We start from the raw sequence: 6,758 nt of genomic DNA on the forward strand, positions 1-6,758 counted from the left end.
GCTGAAAATATTCATTTTTTTTGTCACAGCCACTGAAGCACAGAGGCCAGAAAAAATATGCCATATAAATGCTGAAAATATTCTGTTTTTTTTGGTCGCAGCCACTGAAGCACAGAGGCCAGAAAAACTCAGGATTTACCTGGAATCAAATTAAACCAGTAGGGTTTGCACCCTAGTTTGTAACGGTGGTGGAGGGAGGAGGACGCTAAAGGACAGCTGTATGTGGAGTCATGAGGCGTGCAGAGAAGGACAGCTGCATGGGGAGTCAGAATCAGAAACTCAGAACAAGTCTTCCGGCGTGCAGTAACCCTCCGAGATCCACCCCTCATTCATTTTAATAAAGGTCAGGTAATCCACACTTTTGTGACCTAGGCGAGTTCTCTTCTCAGTTACAATCCCTCCTGCTGCACTGAAGGTCCTTTCTGAGAGGACACTTGAGGCTGGGCAAGACAAGAGGTTCATGGCAAATTGTGACAGCTCTGGCCACAGATCAAGCCTGCGCACCCAGTAGTCCAGGGGTTCATCGCTCCTCAGAGTGTCGATATCTGCAGTTAATGCCAGGTAGTCCGCTACCTGCCGGTCGAGGCGTTCTTTGAGGGTGGATCCAGAAGGGTTCTGCCGCTGCCTTGGACAAAAAAACATTTGCATGTCTGACGTTACAGAGTGGCCAAAGTGCTTTGTCCTTGCAGGTGCGCTCGTGGCAGGATTACTGGCACCTCTGCCCCTGGAATGTTGATGAGTTCCTGAAGTGACATCACCCTTAAAAGCATTGTACAACATGTTTTGCAGGCTGGTTTGTAAATGCAGCATCCTTTCAGACTTGTGGTATGTTGGTAACATTTCTGCCACTTTATGCTTGTACCGAGGGTCTAGTAGAGTCGCGACCCAGTACAGGTCCTTCTCCTTAAGCCTCTTGATACGGGGGTCCTTCAACAGGCATGACAGCATGAAAGACCCCATTCTCACAAGGTTGGATGCAGAGGTATCCATCTCCGCTTCCTCGTTATCAAGGACTGCATCATCCACGTTCTCCTCCCCCCAGCCACGTACAAGACCAGGGGTCCCCAAAAGGTCACCACTAGCCCCCTGGGAAGCCTGCTCCTGTTGGTCCTCCTCCTCCACAAAGCCACCTTCCTCCTCTGACTCCACTTCTGACACCTCTCCCTGCGTTGCAGCAGGTGCCTGGGTTCGTTCTGGTGATTCCGACCAGAAATCGTGCGCTTCCTGCTCCTCGTCACGCTGGTCTACAGCCTCATCTGTCACTCGTCGCACGGCACGCTCCAGGAAGAAAGCAAAGGGTATTAGGTCGCTGATGGTGCCTTCGGTGCGACTGACCATATTTGTAACCTCTTCAAAAGGGCGCATGAGCCTGCAGGCATCGCGCATAAGCACCCAGTAACGGGGGAAAAAAATCCCCAGCTCTGCAGATCCAGTCCTACCACCCAGTTCAAACAGGTATTCGTTGACGGCTCTTTGTTGTTGCAGCAGACGTTCCAACATGAGGAGCGTTGAATTCCAGCGAGTCTGGCTGTCGCAAATCAAACGCCTGACTGGCATGTTGTACCGCTGCTGAATGTCAGCAAGGCGTGCCATGGCTGTATAGGAACGTCTGAAATGGGCCGACACCTTCCTGGACTGCCTGAGAACGTCCTGGAATCCTGGGTACTTTGAGACAAAACGTTGTACTATTAAATTCAGAACATGTGCCATGCAGGGCACATGTGTTAAATTGCCCAGTCTCAGTGCTGCCAACAGATTGCTTCCGTTGTCACACACCACTTTTCCGATCTTCAGTTGGTGTGGGGTCAGCCACCGATCGGCCTGTGACTGCAGAGATGACAGGAGTACAGATCCGGTATGGTTTTTGCTTTCCAGGCACGTCATCCCCAAGACAGCATGACAACGGCGTACCTGGCACGTCGAATAGCCTAGGGGGAGCTGGGGGTGCACAGGTGTGGAGGAGGAGGACCCAGCAGCAGAGGACGAAGAAGAGGAAGAAGACGAGGTAGAGAGCGAAGGAGGAGTAGAGGTGGTGGCAGAACCGCGTGCAATCCGTGGCGGTGACACCAACTCCACTGTCGTTGTTGAGCCACACATTTCCTGCTTCCCAGCCATGACCAAGTTCACCCAGTGGGCAGTGTAGGTGACATACCTGCCCTGACCATGCTTGGAGGACCATGCGTCAGTAGTCACATGGACCTTTGGCCCAACACTAAGTGACAGAGATGCGGTGACTTGGCTCTGCACATGGTGGTACAGGTGTGGTATTCCCTTTTTTGAAAAAAAATTGCGGCTGGGTACCTTCCACTGCGGTGTCCCAATTGCTACAAATTTGCGGAAGGCCTCAGAGTCCACCAGCTGGTATGGTAAAAGCTGGCGGGCTAAGAGTGTGGACAAGCCAGCTGTCAGACGCCGGGCAAGGGGGTGACTCGCAGACATTGGCTTCTTACGCTCAAACATGGCCCTCACAGAAACTTGGCTGGGGGCAGATGACTGGGAATGGGAACTGGTGGTCAAGGTGGAAGGCGGAGTGGAGGGTGGTTCAGACGGGTCAAGGACAGCAGAGGTAGAGCAGTAAGATGCTGGACCAGAAGGAGGGTGGCTTTTAGTTTGCCTGTTGCCTTTGAGGTGTTGCTCCCAAAGTGCTTTGTGCTTGCCGTTCATGTGCCTTCGCATAGAAGTTGTACCTATGTGGCTGTTGGGCTTCCCAAGACTCAGTTTCTGACTGCACTCATTGCAAATTACAACGCTTTTGTCAGAGGCACACACATTAAAAAAATCCCACACTGCTGACCTTTTTGAGGCTGGCAATCTGGCGGTAAAAGTAGAAGTCGGCGGCCGTTGGCGGCAATGGCGGGTGCGTTGGCCGGCTGACCACAGGTGCCGATACATGTTGTTGCCCTACTGTTCCCTGCGAGCTGTCCTCCCTGCTTCTTCTAAGTCTTATTCTCCTCCTGCCTCTCTGACTCTCCGTCTCTCCATCTGAACTATCCTCCTCTTGCTCTCTTCTACTGGGCACCCACAAAACATCAATCTCCTCATCATCATTCTCCTCAGATGCATCAATTTCTTCTAACAGCTCACAGAAGGAAGCAGCAGCGGGGACCTCCTCGCCATCACTCATTATGTCCATCTCTGTTGTGTTCTCTGCCAGAATTAAATCTGGTGTAACGTCCTCATCTCCTTCATCTTCTTCTGCCAATAATGGTTGCGCATCACTCAGTTCAAGAAACTCATGTGAAAATAACTCCTCTGACTCCAGTGAAGAAGGGGCGCCGGTGGTGGAGGAAGTGTTACGTGGGGTGCCCATAGCAGTGGAGGATGAGGATGTTGTGGTAAAGTTAGAAACGGTAGAGGATGGGGTGTGCTGTGTAAGCCAGTCAACTACCTCTTCAGCATTTTGGGAGTTCAGGGTCATTGCCTTTTTAAAACTGGGCAATTTCCTAGGGCCACAGGATAGCATAGCAGCACGGCCCCTAGTGCCTCTGCGTGGCGGCCTGCCTTTGCCTGGCATTATTTTTAAAACAAAAACAACAACAACTCAGGTGGTGTTTCTGGAGACGGTATTATTATTGATATTTAGACAGAATGTGAACAAGCTCACACAGCTAGATGGCAGTGGTTTGAAAATGAAGAACACACTGGGCAAATAATGCCTACAAGATCAACGTATACACTACAGCAGTGGTGGATACGGAATATATTATTGCTGCTTGAAAAACGTCACTCAGGTGGTGTTTCTGGAGACGGTATTATTATTGATATTTAGACAGAATGTGAACAAGCTCACACAGCTAAGTGGCAGTGGTTTGAAAAAGAAGAACACACTGGGCAAATAATGCCTACAAGGTCAACGTATACACTACAGCAGTGGTGGATACGGAATATATTATTGCTGCTTGAAAAACGTCACTCAGGTGGTGTTTCTGGAGACAGTATTATTATTGATATTTAGACAGAATGTGAACAAGCTCACACAGCTAAGTGGCAGTGGTTTGAAAAAGAAGAACACACTGGGCAAATAATGCCTACAAGGTCAACGTATACACTACAGCAGTGGTGGATACGGAATATATTATTGCTGCTTGAAAAACGTCACTCAGGTGGTGTTTCTGGAGACGGTATTATTATTGATATTTAGACAGAATGTGAACAAGCTCACACAGCTAAGTGGCAGTGGTTTGAAAAAGAAGAACACACTGGGCAAATAATGCCTACAAGGTCAACGTATACACTACAGCAGTGGATACGGAATATATTATTGCTGCTTGAAAAACGTCACTCAGGTGGTGTTTCTGGAGACGGTATTATTATTGATATTTAGACAGAATGTGAACAAGCTCACACAGCTAAGTGGCAGTGGTTTGAAAAAGAAGAACACACTGGGCAAATAATGCCTACAAGGTCAACGTATACACTACAGCAGTGGTGGATACGGAATATATTATTGCTGCTTGAAAAACGTCACTCAGGTGGTGTTTCTGGAGACGGTATTATTATTGATATTTAGACAGAATGTGAACAAGCTCACACAGCTAAGTGGCAGTGGTTTGAAAATGAAGAACACACTGGGCAAATAATGCCTACAAGGTCAACGTATACACTACAGCAGTGGTGGATACGGAATATATTATTGCTGCTTGAAAAACGTCACTCAGGTGGTGTTTCTGGAGACGGTATTATTATTGATATTTAGACAGAATGTGAACAAGCTCACACAGCTAAGTGGCAGTGGTTTGAAAATGAAGAACACACTGGGCAAATAATGCCTACAAGGTCAACGTATACACTACAGCAGTGGTGGATACGGAATATATTATTGCTGCTTGAAAAACGTCACTCGGGTGGTGTTTCTAGAGACGGTATTATTATTGATATTTAGACAAAATGTGAACAAGCTCACACAGCTAGATGGGAGTTGTTTGAAAATGAAGAAGAAGAAGAACACACTGGGCAAACAAGGCCTACAAGGTCAACGTATACACTACTACAGCAGTGGATACGGAATATATTATTGCTGCCTGAAAAACGTCACTCGGGTGGGGTTTCTGGAGACGGTATTATTATTGATATTTAGACAGAATGTGAACAAGCTCACACAGCTAGATGGCAGTGGTTTGAAAATGAAGAACACACTGGGCAAATAATGCCTACAAGGTCAACGTATACACTACAGCAGTGGTGGATACGGAATATATTATTGCTGCTTGAAAAACGTCACTCAGGTGGTGTTTCTGGAGACGGTATTATTATTGATATTTAGACAGAATGTGAACAAGCTCACACAGCTAAGTGGCAGTGGTTTGAAAAAGAAGAACACACTGGGCAAATAATGCCTACAAGGTCAACGTATACACTACAGCAGTGGTGGATACGGAATATATTATTGCTGCTTGAAAAACGTCACTCAGGTGGTGTTTCTGGAGACGGTATTATTATTGATATTTAGACAGAATGTGAACAAGCTCACACAGCTAAGTGGCAGTGGTTTGAAAAAGAAGAACACACTGGGCAAATAATGCCTACAAGGTCAACGTATACACTACAGCAGTGGATACGGAATATATTATTGCTGCTTGAAAAACGTCACTCAGGTGGTGTTTCTGGAGACGGTATTATTATTGATATTTAGACAGAATGTGAACAAGCTCACACAGCTAAGTGGCAGTGGTTTGAAAAAGAAGAACACACTGGGCAAATAATGCCTACAAGGTCAACGTATACACTACAGCAGTGGTGGATACGGAATATATTATTGCTGCTTGAAAAACGTCACTCAGGTGGTGTTTCTGGAGACGGTATTATTATTGATATTTAGACAGAATGTGAACAAGCTCACACAGCTAAGTGGCAGTGGTTTGAAAATGAAGAACACACTGGGCAAATAATGCCTACAAGGTCAACGTATACACTACAGCAGTGGTGGATACGGAATATATTATTGCTGCTTGAAAAACGTCACTCAGGTGGTGTTTCTGGAGACGGTATTATTATTGATATTTAGACAGAATGTGAACAAGCTCACACAGCTAAGTGGCAGTGGTTTGAAAATGAAGAACACACTGGGCAAATAATGCCTACAAGGTCAACGTATACACTACAGCAGTGGTGGATACGGAATATATTATTGCTGCTTGAAAAACGTCACTCGGGTGGTGTTTCTAGAGACGGTATTATTATTGATATTTAGACAAAATGTGAACAAGCTCACACAGCTAGATGGGAGTTGTTTGAAAATGAAGAAGAAGAAGAACACACTGGGCAAACAAGGCCTACAAGGTCAACGTATACACTACTACAGCAGTGGATACGGAATATATTATTGCTGCCTGAAAAACGTCACTCGGGTGGTGTTTCTGGAGACGGTATTATTATTGATATTTAGACAGAATGTGAACAAGCTCACACAGCTAGATGGCAGTGGTTTGAAAATGAAGAACACACTGGGCAAATAATGCCTACAAGGTCAACGTATACACTACAGCAGTGGTGGATACGGAATATATTATTGCTGCTTGAAAAACGTCACTCAGGTGGTGTTTCTGGAGACGGTATTATTATTGATATTTAGACAGAATGTGAAAAAGCTCACACAGCTAAGTGGCAGTGGTTTGAAAAAGAAGAACACACTGGGCAAATAATGCCTACAAGGTCAACGTATACACTACAGCAGTGGTGGATACGGAATATATTATTGCTGCTTGAAAAACGTCACTCAGGTGGTGTTTCTGGAGACGGTATTATTATTGATATTTAGA

The sequence above is a fragment of the Xenopus laevis genome, chromosome 9_10L (genome assembly GCF_017654675.1).
Source record: "Xenopus laevis strain J_2021 chromosome 9_10L, Xenopus_laevis_v10.1, whole genome shotgun sequence".
In the NCBI taxonomy this organism is placed as follows: Eukaryota; Metazoa; Chordata; class Amphibia; order Anura; family Pipidae; genus Xenopus; species Xenopus laevis.